The following is a 21,653-nucleotide window of genomic DNA, read 5'->3' on the forward strand; positions in this document are numbered from 1 at the left end:
TCTGACTTTATCCTCACTTTTTCCCAGGAGGTGGGAGCCCTATTCTGGGCCTTTATAGAACCACTGAAGTCCTAAAAGTCCTAGGTGAACAAGACTATTATTATGGGCTAAACTGTGTCTTTCTGCCCTGCTCTGGTCAGTCTGTCTAGGACCTGAATCCCTCCCTCTGGAAACCCTGCTCCAACATGAGTGGTCCTGGTCCTGATTCTGCTGCTAGAACTCCGTAATGCTTCCTGCCTGGATCTTTCAAGACTGTCTGATGATGCTCTTCTCTGGGGTGGACCATTCTCTCTACGTGCTGCATCTGTTGGAGGTGACTGTACCCGATTAGCATGGCTGAACCCACCCCAAACACCTGCTCCCACCCTCAATTCCATGTGTGTTTACTCTGGGCCCTGACTTCTCCAGGGCTGCTCCACCCACACCCAGCTGATCTGACCTGGTGGTCCTCTGGTACCTGACATGCCTCTCCGTAGCGGTTTTAAACAAACTCGACCCTATGAGCCTAGGTCAAAGGGCTAGTAGAGTGGGACCTGTGGCCTTCCCGTCTTCCACTGTGTGGGCCCTCTTGCCTCTCCACAACCCTCCTCCTTGAGGAACTTACTGGCGCCAGGGCTTCCCTAGAGAGGTGATGTTGGGTGTCTTGGAATCAGAACACGCTGTCTGAATCCTGCCTGCCCCACTTCCTAGCTATATTAAGAGCCTCAATTTCTTCTTCCAAATATAGAAATTACCTTATGGGTGTGTGAGTGTGTATGATGGTTAAATGAAATAATGTGAAGATCCCTAGCACACAGCATCGAATCAGTCATGTTAATTTGCTTCTTTCCTTCCTTTGAACCTAGAACCTGATTGTGGAGCTCTGTGCTTCATACTTAGTAAATATTGACCGAGTGAATAAATACAAATTTCTATTCCAATATTCACATCCTATCAATACTACCTTTCCCTCTGACCTAATTACATTGGAATGCAAGCTAACAAATTCATTCCTTGTCATTTTTCATATTAAGACATTTAAGGCTTAAGGAATAGATTAGTTATTTCTAAGAGGGCACTTTTACGTTTTTAACAAGAAACTCCTAGATGTGAATTTCTAGATATGAATTTTACCTATTGTGCAAGGCTAGAAGTAAGAACGTTAGGATTTTTCATGAGTAGTTGGACCTGACCCGTGCCCTTCAAAACAGCTCGCCTATATACCTGTTTGCCTCTGAAATTCACTTGTATAGTAAAGGCAGTAGGCAAATGTCGAGGTAATTTATGGGATACGAAGATCTGGGATCAGAAAATCTCACCCTAGCAGATAATCAAGGCTTATGTCTAGACAGGAATTATGGGTTATAAGGTTGGACCAAGGAGGTGCAGAGCAAGGCATGATCCCAGCGAAGCACAGCTGACTTCCAAGGCAACGCGCCAGCTCAGCTGCACACACCTGCTTGCCCTGAAGGAAATGAGCCTCTAAACACATGCTGGACATGGGTGCTCCAGAGGGGCTGTCAAGACCTGAGGCAGTGAGCGTTGCTGACACAGAGGGGAGAACAGGCTACCTGCAGTTACTTCTGCAGAACCAACAGGGAACGGCAATTCCTCAAGTCTCACCTCCTCCTAGAAGTCCACTCAGCTTACTTCCAACAGTACCTGCAGCTGGTTCAGGAGGCTCGAGGAGTTGGACAGACTTCATTCCCTATCTGAGTCCATTTCCAAATAGATGTCTCAGGAAGGCAGAAGGAGGGAGTAACTTAAAAGGCTCCAGCGGCCGGGCGTGGTAGTTCATGCCTGTAATCTCAGCCCTTTGAAGGCCGAGGCGGGCGGATCACCTGAAGTCAGGAGTTCAAGACCAGCCTGGCCAATGTGGTGAAACCCCATTGCTACTAAAAATACAAAAATTAGCTGGGCATGGTGGCAGGTGCCTGTAATCCCAGCTACTTGGGAGGCTGAGGCAGGAGAATCACTGGAACCCAGGAGGCAGAGGTTGCAGTGAGCCGAGATTACACCATTGTATTCCAGATGGAGTGAAACTCTGTCTCAAGAAAACAAACAAACAAAAAGCCTCCAGCTTTCCCAGCTTTCAACATGGACAGTGAATTAGTGAATTAGAAGGTGCAAAGAGGCAATTTGCTGTAACCTTTGGGGTTCTGGTAATTTTATCGTGCAAAGACTGGAGGGAGCAATTCCACAGCAGTTTCCCTCAACTATGGATATAAAGACTTTCCTATTCTCTGCCTGTTTTATGTATTTATTTACCACTCCCTGCACCCCCTGTCCTGTTCAAACAGGATCACCTCTACTTTTATACAGCAACCTGGACACCACATGGGCTGGTGTTGAAGGTGGGCTTCTGTGGAAGAGAAAGTTGGATTTTTTTTCTTTTTTTTTTTTTTGAGACAGAGCTTTTCACTCCTGTTGCCCAGGCTGGAGTGCAGTGGTGTGATCTCAGCCCACTGCAACCTCTGCCTCCAAGGTTCAAGCAATTCTCCTGCCTCAGCCTCCCAAGTAGCTGGGATTACAGGCACACACCACCACACCCAGCTAATTTTTTTTTTTTTTTTTTTTTTTGGTATTTTCAGTAGAGAAGGGGTTTCGCCATGTTGGCTAGGCTGGTCTTGAACTCCTGACCTTAAGTGATCCGCCCGGCTCAGCCTCCCAAAGTGCTGGGATTACAGGCATGAGCCACTACACCCAGCCAAAGTTGGATGTTTAAAAGTAAAACAGAACTTATATTTATTAATCATTCATCAGTATCAATCTGATTTTGATCAGTATCAATCAGCATGTGAGAAGTGCTAAGACAGGTATTTCATCCTCTCGTCTGGATGAGCACTGCCCAACAGAAACGTAATGCGAGCCACATATGAAATTTTAAATTCCCTGGTAGCCACTTTCCAAAAGTAGAATAAAATAGATGAAATCAACGTTAAAGATATATTTTATTTGATGCAATATATTTCAATATGGAATCAATACAAAAATTATTGAGATGTTTTGCGTTCTTTTTTCTTTTTGTACTAAGTCTTTGAAATCCAGCACGTACTTTGCGTTTGCAGCGCATCTCAATTCCAAGCAGCACATTGCAAGTGTTTGGTGGCCCCATATGGTGGTGGCTGCCATACTGCACAACACAGCTTTGGACAACCCCCTGAGCAAGGTGTTATCAGCATCCCTATTTTCCTAAGGTAAAACCGAGAGACAGAAAGGCTACATGATTTTCCTATAGTCACACTGCTAAAAAGTGATCAAGCTGGAATTTGTAACCAGGCCAGCCAGATACCAGAGCAGACACCCTTATTCACTAATTGTTGAGGTCAGGAGTTCGAGACCAGCCTGGCCAACATGGTGAAATCCCGTCTCTACTAAAAAATACAAAAATTAGTTGGGCATGGTGGCACACACCTGTAATTCCAGCTGCTCAGGAGGCTGAGGCAGGAGACTTGCTTGAACCCTGGAGGTGGAGGTTGCAGTGAGCTGAGCTCATGCCACTGCACTACAGCCTGGGTGACAGAGCAAGACTCCCTCTCCAAAAAAAAAAGAAAGAAAACAAAATATAAGTGCTCTGTGTCTCTTACGATGTCTTAGAATAAACAAATATGTAAGTTCTCCATCTATGCTTCCAGACATTTGAGGACATCTGGACTAATGTGGCAGACACATTTCTCTTCTCCATACCTGTTCTATTAGTCCTTGCTCAGAGATCTTAATTTCACAAAAGAAATAAAAAAGCCTGGTGGAGATACCACAGTGGGGAGAGTTTTTAGAAAATAGGCAGATCTATTCTCAGCATTCACCTTGGAAGACCTCCAAGGGTGTCTCAACATTGACAGTCTAAGAAGCATCTGCTCCAGTGAAGTCACCTCAGTCCACATCATGGAAATTCCACGACCCTCGTCTACCCTGAATGCAAGCAGAGAGCATCTGCCAACTGGGTCAGCAGAACACGGGAGAATCAGGCCAAGGATCTCCGTAGCTCCCTACACACGCTCCAGAGAAATGCGGCTTTCACAGGCACGCAAGGGTCCGCAAGGGGAAGGCCTCCCAAGGTGCTGGGATTGCAGGCATAAGTCAAGGTGAGAGGCCCACCTTGGAGAGTATCCTGTTCAAACCTCGTTTGAGTGAGGTCTGGGAGCTGCTGTGGCAGATGGCCTTAATTATTCACACAGTTGAGCCCAGGAGTGGGTCGTAATTAGAGGGACAAGGCAAGGTGCCCAAGGACTGAAGTCTCTGACTGACACAAATAAAAGCCAGAGACTGCCAGGAAAAGTTGGTTGTGCCTGGCTCTTCAGAAAGGGAGAAATTATCCCCCAATATGGTCTCATTGGGCTTTTGACTGCACGGCTGAGAACCCTCTTACATTCAATGCAGTCCATTCAAGGTTACAACATTCACACAGATGATTCTCGTATAAGCTTTGCCAACAAGAGGCACTGTGTCCTCAGGGGGTATCAGAGAGAAATCAGGAAAGAATTCCTTCACATTACAGGGACTCGGGGATCGAGGTATTCCTTATAAACATCAGGTGGGATCAGCTTACCCTCCCGAGGGTCTCGGGCACCTCCCAATTCAGGGGCCCACTCAGACAGCCCACAGCACACCCTTCCAGGAAAAACAGGCGGGATGCTCTGCCACCTCTTTACTGACCATAAGCGGCATGGACTAGCGGCTTAGTCATGCAGAATTTGGTTCAAATCTTATTTCTTAGCTTATTAGCTCTGTGACCTAGGCCCACTTAGATTTTTCTAAGTCTCAAGATTTCATCTACCAAATGGAAACAATATGTACTTAAAAACAACTTTTTAGGCCAGGCACGGTGGCTCATGCCTGTAATCCCAGCACTTTGGGAGGCTGAAGCAGGTGGATCACTGGAGGTCAGGAGTTCAAGACCAGCCTGGCCAACATGGTGAAACCCTATCTCTACCAAAAATACAAAAATTAGCTGGGCATAGTGGTGGGCACCTGTCATCCCAGCTACTTGGGAGACTGAGGCAGGAGAATCACTTGAACCCGGAAGGCAGAGGTTCAGTGAGCCGAGATCACGCCATTGCACTCCAGCCCGGGCGACAAGAGCGAGACTCTGTCTCAAACAACAACAACAAAAACTTTTTTAAGGAAAAATATGAAACATCTTTTCAGGCCTGTTGTAAAAATCAAAGATCATGCTTCTTAAGTTCCTAGACCATAGTAGGTGGCCAATAAAAATAGCAGCTAATATATCTTGGTTCAAACAGGTGCTGCCTGCTAGATTCGAGTAAGGTTATTCAAGCACCAACTACAGTTTTGAGTGATACTTAGCTGCATAATGCAGTTGCTTACATTTAATTTTTATCTTCAGCTTCCCCAGGTGTTATTTGGGGAACTGTGAGCTGCCAAGGCTGAGCCTAGGTAGTTGCTTCTGGATCCCGCACCTTGCAACAACTTAAAAACTAGAAATGGGCTGGGTGCTCATGCCTGTAATCCTGGCACTTTGGGAGGCCAAGGTGGGATGATTGCTTCAGCTCAGGGGTTTGAGACCAGCTTGAGCAACATAGGGAGATCCTGTCTCTACAAAAAAAAATTTTTTTTAATTGGCTGGGCATGGTAGCAAATGCCTATTGTTCCAGCTACTTGGGAGGCTGAGGCAAGAGGATCACTTGAGCCCAGGAGGTTGAGGCTGCAGTGAGCAGTGATTGTGCCACTGCACTCCAGTCCAGCCTGGGCGACAGAGCTGGGACTTGTCTCCAAGAAAAACAAAAACAAAAAGCAAAAAATACACACACACACACATACACACACACACACACAAACGAGAAATGTACATTTACTCCAAAGAATATACAATATTAGCAAAAAGCTTAATTATCTAAATAAAAAGGTGTCTTCTCATATACTGTATACATTAGGTATGTGCAAAATTGTGCCAAGTCTGCAAGTAAAGCTTTTAAGCAGGAGGGTAGGGGAAAAAAAAGACTTTTAAGCAGGGCTTGTATCAGCCAGTGCTTGCTGATCTTGCTGAGAGCTGGGGAAGAGGGCTGGGTTGGAGGGAGAGAAAGAGGTTCAGAACCTTGAACTTACTCAAGGTTCTGAGTTGGTCATAAGCAGTACTGTTACAATTGTCCAACAAGCATCATTCATTGGAAGACATTGTTAGCCCTTGAAGCACCTGTCACCCTAAGAACTTTCTGCTACACTCCAGAATCCCTGATTTTTCTCATCCCAGTAGTAGTATTGTCCTGATAATGGATGAGTGTTTGAAAATCCTTCATGAAGCCTCACTTAATTTTGACCCAGCAGAGCTAACAGAGGAAAAGAAGAAAATGTAAAACTGGCCTTTCTAGGGTCCTTTTCTTAGTGTCCTTTTCTTAGGCTACTACCTTCATAGCTGAGTCAGTCTGCCTAGGAAGGAATGTGAAAGGCCTACTCCAGAAAACTCTCCAGTATCAAGATTTTTCTTGAAGCTACTGAAAGTTTTTTCTTCCTCCAAAAGCAATCTGTTTTGAATCATTTCATCATCCACCTAAAAAGGCATTCTGTGTTATAGAATTCACCTGCTTAATGGTACCTTCTGGAAAATCAAGGACAATTGGCTTCCTAGTTCCTTCTTAAACACAGGAGAAACCCAGAACATGACCTCTGATCAATGACACTTGACCTTGTGGCACGCAGTCGAATAATGCCCCATGTGACTAACTGATTCCTAGTCAATAGCAACAATTGCTTTTATTGCCAATAGCAATAAACATTCCTAGTCATGCACAGATAAAGGGGAAAACGCATTGTAAAAATTATACAGTGTTTGGACATCATGCTTTTAGATTTTCAAGTGCCCTGACACAACCTGATCCTGATGTGATGCTCATAACTGTCCCCTTCCCTAATATGAGTATGTGGGGCATAGGACTCTCGCAAAGCAGGCTTCAATGGGACCCCACTTTGCTTGCCTGGCCTCCGGCAGGGCCCCAGTAAATAGGGAAGTGATTCATTCCTCCCAGCACTGGCTCCACATCTTGTGCCCTGGAGCTCCCAGCAATAGTCCTGCCTGCCCCGGATTTGAAGCATCTCATAAACAACCTGGCAGTTCTCAGCCAGGAACAGTGCCCTACCCTGCCAAGGACACTTGCTTGCAACAGTGCGGCCCAGAGCTCGGCTGAATTCTTCCTTCCAGACAGAATGTTCCGCTTGACATTTCTGCCAGATGCCTGCATTCACATTTGGGGTCAGGGGCTAGGGTGGGGTCTCTCTCTTCCATCAGACCCTCCCTGCCTGGGATTCCTGCTTGGACCAACAGGAGAGATGAATGGTCCTCATTCATGGCCCAGAGCACACTGTGGAGTGGCGATCTCAGCTGTGGTCTGGGGCTGCTTCTGGCCCCACGGGGAACACATTCCTTTGTGGAAACAGGCTGTCTTGGCTGAATGGGGTTTGCTCAGAGAATGAGGGAAGTGGCTCGGGGGCCATAGGACCCTTTAGAACCACCTTAGACAAGAATGGAGACTTTAACACCAGGCTTGGTCCGGGCTGTCTGATCCACTTGGCCCCTGGCCAAAGAGTCTACTTCAGTCTCGTCTATTTCTGGCCACAAAGTGGGAATGTTCAGGGCACAGTGAGATGGTGAGAAGGTAAGCATACAAAACTGCATTTTTTCCCCCAGCTTCCAAAAAGAGGTCTTTGTTGGCATAATTTGTTGTGACCAATGGGGGTTCCCCGCAGCCCACCGCTGGCTCTGGGTGGAATCTCATTCTGACCAGGCTGTTTCCTGGGAAGGTTGAAGGTACAGTTTCAAAGACTTTAAAATGTGCCTACCAGAGACTCTCAGATCGGATCAGAGTGCAAAAGCCAAATACATTAGTCTATAAGACACATCTCTTCTCTGCAGCTCATAAAGAAGGGGCAGGGAAAATCCAAAATTGGTGATTTTGCTTAAAGGCAATTCAGAAAGTGATAGAGACAAGGATGCCTTATTAGTCTGTTTTCACACTACTGATAAAGACATACCCCAGATGGGGTAATTTATAAAGAAAAAGAGGTTTAATGGACTGACAGTTCCACAAGGCTGGGGAGGCCTCACAATCATGGTGGAAGGTGAAAGGTGAAAGGCACGTCTTACATGGCAGCAGACATGAGAGAATATGAGAGCCAAGCGAAAGGGGTCTCTCCTTATAAAACCATCAGCTCTTGTGAGACTTATTCACTACCACAAGAACAGTATGAGAGAAGTTGCCCCATGATTCAATTATCTCCCACTGGGTCCCTTCCACAACATGTGGGAATTATGGGAGCTACAATTTAAGATGAGATTTGGGTGCGGATACAGCCAAATCATATCAATGCCTGTTGGGTTCATATTACCCAATCCCTACACCCTTAACAAACAAACAACAACAACAGAACAAGAGACATGGTTTGACTATAAGGTAACACATAACAATTGGAAAAACATGGCCAGCATCTGAGAGTGGTCTCAGATTCAAATCTGGCTTCTGCAAATGGGGAAGAGTTTTAGGTTCCTCATGGGCTACATCAGAAGTTAAAGTGCCCAGTATAGTGACTGGCTCAGTCACCACAATTATAAAATCAGCAACAATCTGGACAAAATCCAGGAGGCGTATCATCATTCCCATCAAGCACTCTTGGGTAACAGGCTTTAATCATCCTCCCCCACTACACGCACACTCTCTCAGACACACTGTTTCTCAGAGCTAATAATCTACGGCCAAATCGGTCTGAGTTTCTGTGCCACTTTCAAGGCGATATTGAAGTCCACAAAAGGCAGGCAAGGGGAAGGTGAACAGAAGCCAAATCCAAAATGGCATGCAAGCTTGGTAGGAAATGAAATCACTGCAAGCAAGTCCAGGGATTACAGGGATGGGGCCCGTGGCATGAAAATTCCTGGAGGGGGAGTGCTGAGATTTGGCCTAGGCACAGACACTGAGGTCAGGAGGGGTTTGGGTGGTTGGAAGTAAGATGAGTGTACTGGGTGAAAGATGGCGGGAGTCCTGGGCTGGAGGGAGTACAAAACCAGTTTTTCTGAGATGACCCATCAAAAATGGCCAGAGAGGCACCTTCTGAGCTCAGTCCCCAAGTGACATCCTCCCTATGCCCTTCCTGCTTAGCTTGTCACATGCCTCATGTGAGGCTCATGACAGCAGACCTCGCCCTTGGCTCTGTATACCTTTCGCATCTCCAGAAGCTGCCAGGCCAAGCTGTCATCCAAGCAATGCAACCTGGGCCAATAATCAATCCTTTAGGCCTGTGCTTGTCCTATGACAGCCAAACCCAGAGAACCCAGTGATGGCAGGGGCAGCTGGCACAGAGACCACAGCCACATTTTCAGCTTGTCTGGAAATTTCTGGCTCCATAAGGCAGTCAGGTAGGAGTGCTGGTCTGAAGTTCATTAAGAGCCCATGATCTGGATCCTGTCCAGAAGCCTAAGGAGCAATAGCAGCAGGCATCAAGTGTCACATCACTGAAGCTGGCCGGGCTTGGCTGCTACAACGCCAGCTGGTGCTGGGTCACCAGGGACCATTCATCAAGGTAATGTCATCCACAGGGTAGTGGCATATAGAGAGAGACCTGCAGGTCCTCGCTTTTACTGAGGGAGACAAACCTTGTCAGCTACTTGTGAAGCTGATCAGTTTCATTGGTGCTGATCACATGCCTCTTCTGGGCCTCTTTTAAAAGAATGATTCTAATATTCTTACTCCATCTCCAGACTGGCATGGCTCCCACTACCAGTGACAGGATGTCTCCATCCTCTTTAGCATGACACAAACTAGCTTCAACCTGCTACCCTGAGCTTCAGCCATGCTGACCTGTGCACATGTGGTTCCAACTGCTTTTACACCCCCCTGCCTTTGGACTTGCCACTTCCTGTTCTAGAACATCACATATCCACTTCATGAACACTTACTCTTTAAGAATCGACTCACGTGTGTGTATAAAACATCCTAAGGAATCTGCTAAAAAACTATCAAAACCAGTAAATGAGTTTAGCAAGGTTACAGGATACAATATCAACATACAAAAATTAACTGTATTTCTATACAGTCACAATGAAAAATTCAAAATGAAATAAAGCAATCCCATTTACAATAGCATCAAAAATAATAAAATACTTGGGAGTAAATTTAACAAAAGAAATATAAACTTTATACCCTGAAAACCACAAAACATTGTTAAAAGAAATTAAAGAAGATCTAAATAAATGGGAAAACATCCCATGTTCATGGACTGGAAGACTTAAATGGTTAAGATGAGAATACTCCTCAAATTGATCTACAAATTCAACACAATTTCTATCAGAATCCCAGCTGACTTCTTTGTAGAAATTGACAAGCTGATTGATTCTAAAACTCCTGTGAAGTGCAAGAGACCCAGATTAGCCAAAACAATTCTGACAAGGAGAACGAAGTAAGAGGACTTATACTTCCTGTTTTCAAAACTTACTACAAAAGTCAAGGCAGTATGGTACTGGGATACGGAGAGACACATAGATCAATGAGATAAAACTGAGAGTCCAGAAATAAACTCATATATCTATGGTCAATTGGTTTGGACAAGGTCCCAAGACCATTCAATGGGGAAAGAATTGTCTTCAAAAAACAGTGCTGGAACAACTGAATAGCCACATGCAAAAGAATGAAGTTGGGGCCCGACCTCATAGCATTTACAAAAATAAATGAAAATGGATCAAAGACCTAAATGTAAAAGCTAAAACTGCAAAACCCTTAGAATAAAACATAGAGTAAGTCTTCATGGATTCGGCAGTGATTTCTTAGACATTACACCAAAAGCACAAGAAACAAAAGGAAAATATATGTAAATTAAACTTTATCAAAATAAAAAAACTTCTGCACATCAAAAAAAAAATGTTTTGAAGATGCTTTATGAACCAGGGCAGCAGTGGTGAGGGTGAGAAAAAAGCGTGATGATCAAATATTTATCGCACTTATTCTACTGTTTTGTCATTGTCTATTTGCATGTCTGTTTCTATTTTAAGCTGGTGATCCCTCTAGAGGGTAAGCATCTGTAGCTTATACACTTCTGGATCCCCTGTGCTCAACACAGAATAGACGTTGAATAAATGTGATTTGAACTGGAAAGAAAACAGACACTGTCAAGAAAGGGAAAAGATAACCCACAGAATGGGAGAAAATATTTGTAAATCATATATCTGCAATGGTCTAGAATTCAGAATATGTGAAAATTGTTTATAATTTAACAATAAAAAGACAAGAAACCCAGGCTAGGCACGGTGGCTCATGCCTGTAATCCTAGCACTTTGGGAGGCCGAGGTGGGCGGATCACCTGAGGTCAGGAGTTCAAGACCAGCCTGGCCAACATGGCGAAACCCTGTCTCTACTAAAGATACAAAAATTAGCCAGATATGGTAGCGCGTGCCTGTAGTCCCAGCTACTCGGGAGGCTGAGGCAGGAGAATCGCTTGAACTCGGGAGGTGGAGGTTGCAATGAGCCGAGATCGTGCCACTGCACTATAGCCTAGGTGACAGAGTGAGACTCTGTCTCAGGAAAAAAAAAAAAAAAAAAAAGCCAACCAACCCAATTAAAAATGGGCAAAAACTTAAATAGACACTTCCTCAAAGAAGATATACAAATGGCTTACAAGCACATAAAAAGGTGTGATACATCACTCGTCATCAAGCAAACACAAAGTACCATGAGATACCACTTCATACCCATAAAGGTGGCTGGAATTTTCTTAAGGGGAAAATAAAAAGTGTCCCCAAAGATGTGGAGAAATTAGAATCCTCATACGTTGCTAGTGGAAATGTAAAATACTACAGCCACTGTGAAAAACAATTTGGTGATTCCTCAAAAAGCTAAACATAGAATTACTATATGACCCAGCAACCCCCCTCTGAAGTATATACCCCCCCAAAATTGAAACACATTGAAACAGGTGTTCAAACAAAACTTTTACATGAATGTTCATAGCAGTATTATTCATAATACTCAAAGGGTGGAAACAACCCAAATGTCTGTCAACTATAAATGGATTAACAAAATATGGTATGCCCATACAATAGAATATTATTCAGCCATAAAAAGTAACGAAATACTGACACATGCTACAACATGGTGAGGCTTAAAAACATTAGGGGAGCACCGTGGCTCCCGCCTGTAATCCCAGCACTTTGGGAGGCCAAGGTGGGCAGATCACGAGGTCAAGAGATCGAGACCATCCTGGCCAACATGGTGAAACCCCGTCTCTACTAAAAATACAAAAATTAGCTGGGTATTGTGGCGCACGCCTGTAGTTCCAGCTACTCGGGAGGATGAGGCAGGAGAATCGCTTGATCCTGGGAGACGGAGGTTGCAGTGAGCTGAGATGGCACCACTGCACTCCAGCCTGGTGACAGAGCAAGATTCCGTCTCAAAAAAAACAAAACAAAACAAAGAAACAACAACAAAAAAACCATTAAGGGAAGTGAAAAAAGCCAGACCAAAAAAAAAAAAAAACAAAAAACCACATATGATTCTATTTACACAAATTTTACAAAATTGGCAATATAGAGACAGAAACTAGATTAGTGACTGTTTAAGGCTGGGAGGATAGGCAGTGGTGGCTAATGGAAACAGACTTCTCTTTGTGTTGATGAAAACATTTTAAAGTTGACTGGGGTGATATTTGCACATATGTGTGAATATACTGAAATCCATTGACTTGTACATTTTAATGGGTGAATTGGATGATATGCAAATTATATCTCAATAAAGCCTTTTAAAAAAGAATCTACTTCGATGACACTTGAAAGTGTCATGAAGACAGCCTGGGGGTGGTTGCCAGGCATCAAAATATTACTCTTGACTGAAGACTTTATTATTATTATTTTATTATTTTTGGAGGCAGAGTCTTACTCTGTCGCCCAGGCTGGAGCACAGTGGCACAATCCTGGCTCACTGCAACCTCCGCCTCAGCCTCCTGAGTAGCTGGGATTACAGGCATGCACCACCATGACTGGCTAATTTTTGTATTTTTAGTAGAGATGGGGTTTCAACCTGTTGCCCAGGCTGGTCTCGAACTCCCGAGCTCAGGCAATCCCCCAACCTTGGCCTCCCAGAGTACTAGAATTACAGGTGTGAGCCACTGTGCCCGGCCTTATTTCTAAATACGCACATAAACTCTCAGAGTCACTGATAAATCGTTCTACTTAAGAAGAGAGAGAAGTCTGGGCACGGTGGCTCACACCTGTAATTCCAGCACTTTGGGAGGCCGAGGCAGGATCCTGAGGTCGGGAGTTCAGGAGCAGCCTGACCAACATGGAGAAACCCTGTCTCTACTAAAAATATAAAATTAGCAGGGCGTGGTGGCACATGCCTGTAATCCCAGCTACTCGGGAGGCTGAGGCAAGAGAATCGCCTGAACCCAGGAGGCGGAGGTTGTGGTGAGCCAAATCGTGCCATTGCATTACAGCCTGGACAACAAGAGCAAAACTCAGTCTCAAAAAAAAACAAAAAACAAAAAAACGAGAGAGAGATCAGGTGGGAAGGGAAGGAAGGAAGGAGGGAGGAAGGAAATGAGGAGGGCAGACAGGATACGGCCAAAGAATGGGCTTAGACTTGTGCTCCAGCAGAAGCTGCCAGAAAGGCGGGAGTTCTCCAGGTGGATTTGAACCCTACAATGGCCAAGGGGCAGCCTGGAATGATCCTAGTGGTGATACCCTAACACAGCTACAATTGCAAACCTCAACAGGTTATACTCCCATCCCTAGACGTTTTAAGGAAAGGAGCTACTTAAATCTCATAACTTATCTGTGATTATAAACTGACTCTTTCAAATCACAGATTATAAACTGTGTTCTTTCAAATATCTCTTCCAAACCCCCTCATGGTAGAGAAAATCAATATCCATTCCCAAGATCTTGAGGTGTAATTGAAGCAGCCATGTTTGGGCATGAAACGTATTTGAAATCTCCTGCTTTGCCTTTAAATTCATGCACTCTTGCTAATGTTCTATTCTTGATGTAGTAGCAAGGGCATGTTCACTTTATAAAAGTTCATCCATAACAGGCATTTGTACACCAATGTTCACAGCAGCATTATTCCCAGTCACCAAAAGGTGGAAACAACTCACATGTCCACCAGTGGAGGAGGAGATAAACAAATGTGGTCTATCCATACAGTGGGATATTATTCAGGCTCAACAAGGAAGGAAATTCTGACACAGGTTACAACGTGAAAAAACCTGGAAGCCAAGCTAAGTAAAATGAGCCAGACACGAAAAGACAAATATAATATATTCCACTTATATGAAGTACCTAGTTCAGTCATAGTCACAGAGACAGAAAGTAGAATGGGGGGCTGCCAGGGATTGGTCGGAGGGGGAGAGGGGAGTTAGTGTTCAATGGGTACAGAGTTTCTGTTTTGGAAGATGCAAAAGTACCAGAGATGGCTGATGGTGATGGTAGCACAGCAGTGTCAACATACTTAACGCCACTGCACTGTACACTTGAAAATAGTTAAGATGGTGAGTTTTATGTTACGTATATTTTACCACAATAAACACAAAAGCAACCCAAAAAGCCTATATGGGTATATACTTAGGATCATGTGATTTTACCTAGATATGCTATTCTTGGGGTGGGTGAAAGCATCTTTAGAAATATGCTTTTCCGGCCAGGCATGGTGGCTCACACCTATCCCAGCACTTTGGGAGGCCGAGGCGGGTGGATCACGACGTCAGGAGATCAAGACCATCCTGGCTAACATGGTGAAACCCTGTATCTACTAAAAATAGAAAAAATTAGCTGGGTATGGTGGCAGGCGCCTGTGGTCCCAGCTACTCAGGAGGCTGAGGCAGGAGAATGGCGTGAACTCAGGAGGCGGAGCTTGCAGTGAGCCGAGATTGTGCCACTGCACTCCCAGCCTGGGCAACAGAGCAAGACTGTCTCAAAAAAAAAAAAAAAAAAGAAATATGCTTTTCCCTGGGCATAGTGTTGCAGGCCTGTAATCCCAGCTACTCGGGAGGCTGAGGCAGGAGAATCTCTTGAACCTGGAAGGTGGAGGTTGCCGTGAGCTGAGATTGCACCACTGCACTCCAGCCTGGGTGACAGAGTAAGACTCTGTCTCAAAAAAAAAAAAAAAAAAAAAAAGAAATGTGCTTTACTCAACTTTATATTTGTAATTGTTTTAGAAAGATATTTAGAAAAGTATCTTTCTTACTACATCTTCGAGTCATGCAGGCACTCTGAAGAGCTATGCTGTGTTTACCTTGGTACCCCAGTGGTATATCAGGACAAGCCTGGGGGCAAAAGAAGTTCATGGATCCAAGTTCCAGAAAGATATTATAAAGAAACTGCAAATTAAGTTGTTCACAAGTCATCACCATAAGTTATCTTGTCATAAGTGTATGTTTTATAGGCAAGTGGCATCATTTTTGCAGAAGATACCCTCAGCACTTTGTTGGCAACACATCAAGGAGGATATGTCTGTTGCCACAGGACATCCAGAGGGCCAGCTGTGTCTGCTTGTCTGACATGGATTGTAGGAATGAAAAAACTAAAAAGAAAACATCACTCTTTGCTTAGAAGACTGTAATTAAATATAATACTTAAGGTATCCCAAGTGAAGGGATCAAAAGCCCTGGACAAGAAGAACCTACTAACTGTGTTCCTAACCACAACCTCAGCATCTGCTGAGTTAGTTCTTGTTCTCATCTGCCACACACACTACTTGCCTGGTAATATTGTTTCTGCCACAGAAAATGCAAAAGATTTGTTAAAACTCTGGACAGAAGTCTGAACTACATAGTCCCCAGCATCCTTTATCATCATCAACCAAGTGGCTATTCTTTCTTTGTTTTTGAGACAGGGTCTCACTCTGTCGCCCAGGCTGGAATGCACTATAGCCTTGACCTCCTGGGCTCAAGCAATCTTCCTGCCTCAGCCTCCCGAGTAGCTGGGACTATACCATGCCTGGCTAATTTTTTTTTTTTGGTAGAGACTGGGTCTCCCTATGTTGCCAGCTATTCTGAAAAGGCGCCTAGAGACGTCCCTGACGCTGGTCACGGTAGAAGGGCTGCCAATACGCTTGACCAAGAGGTGTTCCCTGCTGTGTGTATGTGTGGAATTACTCAGGTGAGAGATTTCTGATGTCTTGCTTCAACTTACACAGGACTGAAGACTTAAGAGACTCAGCTGTGTGTTGCTCTGGTTGCATCTCTGTGAATGTCTGGTTGGCCCTTCCTTTTCTAGCCTGCAACTGCTATTCCCGCCTTGTCTGTGGGCCTAGAGCAGAGTGGCCTCGGGCCACTTCATCTGAGGCCTCATGGACCACCCAGGGTGTGACTGCCATGCAGACCGACCACAAAAGCCTTTCTCCAGGGGGAAATGGACGATGACAGTAACAAGCTGCTCTTTTAAAGCCAGGCAGCCCCTGGGAATGGGAAATCATATCTCCTGCTGTGGTTTGAATAGGTGTCCCTCCAAAAAATTCATGTTGAAATTTAATCCCCAATGTGGCAGTTTTGAGAGGTGGGGCCTTTAAGAAGTGGTTGAATCGTGAGTGCTCTGCCCTCATAAACTGATGAATCCATTCATCAATTAATAGATGAATCGGTTATCATGGGAAGGGAATTGGTGGCTTTACAAGAGGAAAAGAGACTTGAGCTAGCATGTTACCATGCTCAGCCCCCTCACGATGGTCCTGCATCACCTTGGGATACTGCCAAGTCCCCACCAGCAAGAAGGCCCTCACCAGATACAGCTCCTGGACTTTGGACTTCTCAGTCTCCATAACTGTAAGAACTAAATTCCTTTTGTTTAATAAACTACCGAGTTTCAGGTATTCTGTTACAAGCAACAGAAAATGGACTAAAACACCTCCTAAGGCTCCCCAAACTTTAAAATGAAGGAAGCAGTCATGCTTGTGCAACTGCAGCTGCTGGTGTGGAATCACCTAGAAATTCTTCCTCCATGGAGACAGCCTATTAGCTAAGGAAAAAGAATCTATGGCCGTCAGAAGGCAAGGTGGTTTAAGGTTAATGTCTTGCCACTTCGGAGTTCCTCCCGTTGGATGGAATCGGGTTGACCAGTTTCTCTGCCTCTGACTGGCTATTTTATGGAAGGTCTGTTCATTCCTGTTTCAAAGCAACAAGCGTTAACAGCAGAACATCTAGGAGTCCTGTGACAAGAGATTCCTTTTTCCCACATGATCTGCCAAGAAAGGAGAATTCCAACTTACGAGTCTCATTAACAAGGTGGAGAAATTTCTTCATCACTCCATTTCAAAAGCAAATAAACTTAAGTAATGAAAATGCTAAAAGCAGAAGGCTCTGGTGTTGTATTAGTCTGTTCTCATGCTGCTAATAAAGACATACCCGAGACTGGGTACTTTGTAAAGGAAGGAGGTTTAATGGACTCACAATGCCACGTGGCTGGGGAGGCCTCACAATCATGGCAGAAGACAAAGGAAGACCAAAGGAACATCTTACATGGTGGCAGGCAAGAGAGCATGTACAGGGGACTCCCATTTATAAAACCATCATATCTCACGAGATTTACTTCTCAGGGGAAAGATCTACCCCCATGATTCAATTACCTTTCATCGGGTCTTTCCTACAACACATGGGAATTATGACAGCTACAATTCACAATGAGATTTGGGTGGGGACACAGCCAAGCCATATCAGGTGTTACATATCTTCATTGGTCAAATGCAGAATTAAGTCATGCATAAACTAAGGGCTTCAATGGGAAGCCTATATACCCCTACTTCTCTGTCATAGGATTTGAGGGCTTCAGCATGAAGGTACCAGCTGTCAGAGTACTCAGGTGATGCTCAGAGAGGGGAGATTGTCCTCTACTAGATTTCTTTCTGGGGCCTTTGTTTCTTCCAGGAATCCCAGCAACAGTCATTTCACTCATCCTATTTTTATACCTTGGAGTCAAATAATGAGGAAGTATACTGCTCTCTAGTTCAGAGAGGGCAGCTCTGAGCCCTTACGGTTTTGCAATGAGCTAGGAAACAAACCCTGGCTTCCTGATTTTGCAGTTCATTTATCTCAAGCACCAAATGTCCAGTTACTAATATTTACACAGGCATTTCTGACAGCAGGTGTATAGGAAGTGATAAGCCCAGGATGAAGCCTGAGCCAAGAAGAACTCTGCAGAGAGCAGCTGAGAGTCCACGAGTAACATGGAGAACCAGAACCACCGAAGCCCAGCCATGAGGAGGCTGGGTTAGACCCTGGCTCCCTGGATCACCAGCTGTGCCCTCTGGACAGCTTATCTGTTTATCCATTTCCTCAGCTGAGAAATGAATTTGAAAATACTCACCTAACTCTTTCGTGGGACCTTGTAAGAATCAAATGACATAGTGGACAGAAAAGTAGTTTGAAAGGAAGAACATAACAATAGGAATGTAACAAGTTACACAAATCAACAGAACTCACATCAACTATAAAAAAAGACATTTTGAGGAAAATTGGGAAATGCTTAAATATAGACTGCTATTTGGCATTAGATGATACCAAATATTTTTTTTTAGTTTTCTTAGGTCTAAATATGGCATCAGTTATGTAAAATCTTTAGAAATCACACTGAAATATGTAGCAATGAAATGACATGATGTATAGTATTTGCTTTAAACTACTTCAATGACAGAAAGAAAGGGACAGATGACGTACATGTGGCAAAATAACTGTTGAAATTCAGTGAGAAGCTTATGAGGCATCATTATACCCTTCTCTCTACTTTTTTTGCATACTTGAAATTTTTTGACAATAAAAAATAAACAATGTAGTGTTTTCTGGGACTCAACACCTTCGCTGATGGTCATGTCTATCTAGAGGACAGAAAATCTGTTTCCTTCACAAAGCCCTTCCACACTGGCCATCTAGAGGTCAAAGGACAAGGACTTGGGAAGAGGCCAGGAGAGGCCAGTGGGAAAGAAAACAAAAGGAAGCATCTTTGCAGAATCTCCTATCTGTGATACTTAAAATGTCAGCCAATGTGTGGTGTTAAGTACGTTTTGTTTTCAGACCTGAGTTTCATACTCAACTTTGCCACTCAATGCCTAAGTGACCTTAGACCAAGTCACTTTCTAACACAAAGTTACAGGGAAGCAAATGCACATGCATGCACAAACACACATATACACATACACACGTGCACACATGCGTGCACACATATGCACACACATACACACAAGTGCACAAACGCGCACACACACATACACATGCAAACATGCACACACACAAATACACATACAGGTGTGCACACATGCACACAGGAATACATACGCACACACACTGCGTGCACACACACGTGCCCGCGCACACACACCTGTGTGCGCATATAAACACACACCGGTGCACACATACACAAACACACTCGTGTGGAGACACACACACATGCACACATACATGTGCACACACATACACGTGCACACATGCATACACAAACGTGCGCGCGTGCACACACAGATTAGTGAGACTCAGTTTCCTTGGGGAGAGCCTTGGTAGCCACTGGGGCCCATGGGGAGCACGCATTTTGTCATGGGTCTGGTGGCCATTCCAGGGCAGATACTATGGACCAGGAAGAGGAACGGGACAAAGGTGAGGAGAAAGATTAAAAATTAAGTCAAGTTAGGATCCAGTGAGTCAGTCACTTATCTGGGAACTGACCAGGGAAATGAACTCTTCCTCTTCCACCCTAAACCCCACCCCTGACCATTAAGTACATGATACACCATCAATAACTAATTCATTCCACCAAAGATGACAAATGTTGTTTTGGGGTTCCAGGACGGACAGGCTAGCAGTGGTGTAGGGGAGGGGCCTGGAGTAAGAGGTATGGGTTTCAGTCCCCACATTGACTAACTCAGTGACCGTGAGCCTCAGCGTTTTTCTTCCTCTGGGAGAAAAAAAAAAAAAAAGTATTGTTTTTGAGATCTCTGCAGTTTCAAGATCTTAGGGACGAAACTAATTTGGAGCATGTTTCTGTCATGCACATCTCTCCCCTCATCAGGACTTGGGGTTTCCTAACCATATTGAGTAGTTCAGCCCCCTCCCTCGCCGTGTTCTGCGGCGTTCTCTTCCTCACACCCTCGCCCCGCTCCGCCCCGCACTCCGGCTGTTTTTTGATGGTCTTAGCTCGGGCACGGAGAGGAGGGAACCTCGCTTGTTCTCCCAATCATCTCTATTCCAGCGCTGATTCCTGGGACACCTCGAGCAGGCAGCCACACCCAGAGGGCTTCCAGATTTGGGCTGGTGAGAAGGGGCGCGGTGGGCAAAGCGCCTGCGTAAAAGTTGTAGGCACTTCAGACCACCGGACCAACGGCTCAAGATTGGGATCAGCTGTAGCCGTGGGTTCGCTCGTGCCCGTTCTTTCCAATTCCAGGGCTTCTAGGTGATGACGGCGGGAGAGGGTCCCTGGTCCCCGGAGAGGCAGGGCGACTTGGGAGTGCATACCTGGCGTGCCGAGCGCGCCTCTGCTCCCGCAGGACTCACGGCGCTCCCGCGCTCCCAACAGCCTTTCGGGCAGGCTGGGGGTTGAACCGGGTTCAAGCAGTGGGCGCTACAGCTCCCGGTCGCAGCCCCCGGGGTCCCCGCCCCCACTCCGTCCCAGCCCAGCACGCTCTACATCCCCAAAACCACAGCCCCGAGGGCAGTCACTGTCTCCCGTCCCGTCCCCCGCGTGCCCCACTCCTCAAAGCCAGAATTCCGGAGACGCTGTCCCTGGAGCCACGCTGCACTCTCCAAGACGCCCAGCGCGCACCGAGACTCGACGGGCTCTGTCCCGCCTGATAACGGGCGCTCGGGACGATCCAGGGACCCAGCGCCTCGCTCACCGGGCGCGCCAGCAGCCGCGCCGCGCCCGGCCCGTACGAGGTGGGGTTGGGCGGGGCCGCCCGGGGCGGCAGGAGGACCCGTTAGCCTGCACGTCCTCGCATCGCTCCCCGCAATAAGTCTTTGGGAACCCCCAGGCACTGTCGAGAGGCAGCCCCGCGCAGGACGAAGCCTGGAGACCCCATAGGGACGCTCCCGCTTTCTCGCGAACCGCTTCGGGGAAGGGGTGGCGCGGGAAGCGCTCTTACTTGGTTTCAGGGATCCGCAGTGGCCGGGCTGGGACCGCGCTCTCCACGGTGGTCTCCCTCCGCTTCCGCCGCCGCTGAGCCCCTTTCTCGAGCAGAGGGGGCGGCTCTGGTCTCCGATGGCTGGAGAAAGCAAGCACCAAGTGTAGGTAGCCGCGCGCTGGAGTCGCGCGTTTACTTTTTTCCCCCTTACTTTTAACCAGAGGAGGATGGCAAACCCCTCCCCGGACCCACCCCCTTCCCCGAAGGCGGCCGCCGCGGCAGGCCCGGCCTCCGGCCTCTTTTGTTGTAATTCGAGAGCGGCCACTCCCAGGGCCAGAGGGAGCTCCGCGGGGGAGGCCAAGGCCTGCGGGGCAGCCCTTCCCAGGCTCCTCGCGCCCGGGTTTCCGGAGCCTGAGATGCCGGGAAGGGGGCCTTTCCTCGGGAGATTCCTCTAACCCTTCCTCCCCGCAGCGGTCCCAGAATTTAACCCTTCGATGTCCTTATCCACCAGCCTTAGGGCCCGTGCCTTGTCCACCTCCTATCCCGAAAACCCTGGCCCTCCCTGGCACATAGTACACGCTCAATTAAAGCTGCCGAATGAAAGTGTTCAGAAACTTGCACCCATCTCGCCTGGGTTTCACCTCCCTT

At 46.1% G+C, this 21,653-nt stretch overlaps 1 protein-coding gene across 3 annotated transcripts in view; it reads right to left on the reverse strand.

Annotated features, from left to right (window-relative positions):
- The window catches only part of LOXL2 (lysyl oxidase like 2), a 106,607-nt gene extending 85,174 nt beyond the window's left edge, over positions 1-21,433 (reverse strand). Inside the window, exon 1 of one of the 3 annotated variants that reach the window (XM_003823575.7) lies at positions 21,027-21,433. The gene's annotated coding sequence lies outside the window, so the exon portion shown is untranslated. The remainder of the gene's footprint in view (positions 1-21,026) is intronic. The other 2 variants (XM_008977215.5, XM_008977214.5) reach the window with 2 other exon arrangements.
- Between the last annotated feature and the right edge of the window lie 220 nt (positions 21,434-21,653).

This window comes from Pan paniscus, chromosome 7 (assembly GCF_029289425.2).
Source record: "Pan paniscus chromosome 7, NHGRI_mPanPan1-v2.0_pri, whole genome shotgun sequence".
Classification (NCBI taxonomy): domain Eukaryota; kingdom Metazoa; phylum Chordata; class Mammalia; order Primates; family Hominidae; genus Pan; species Pan paniscus.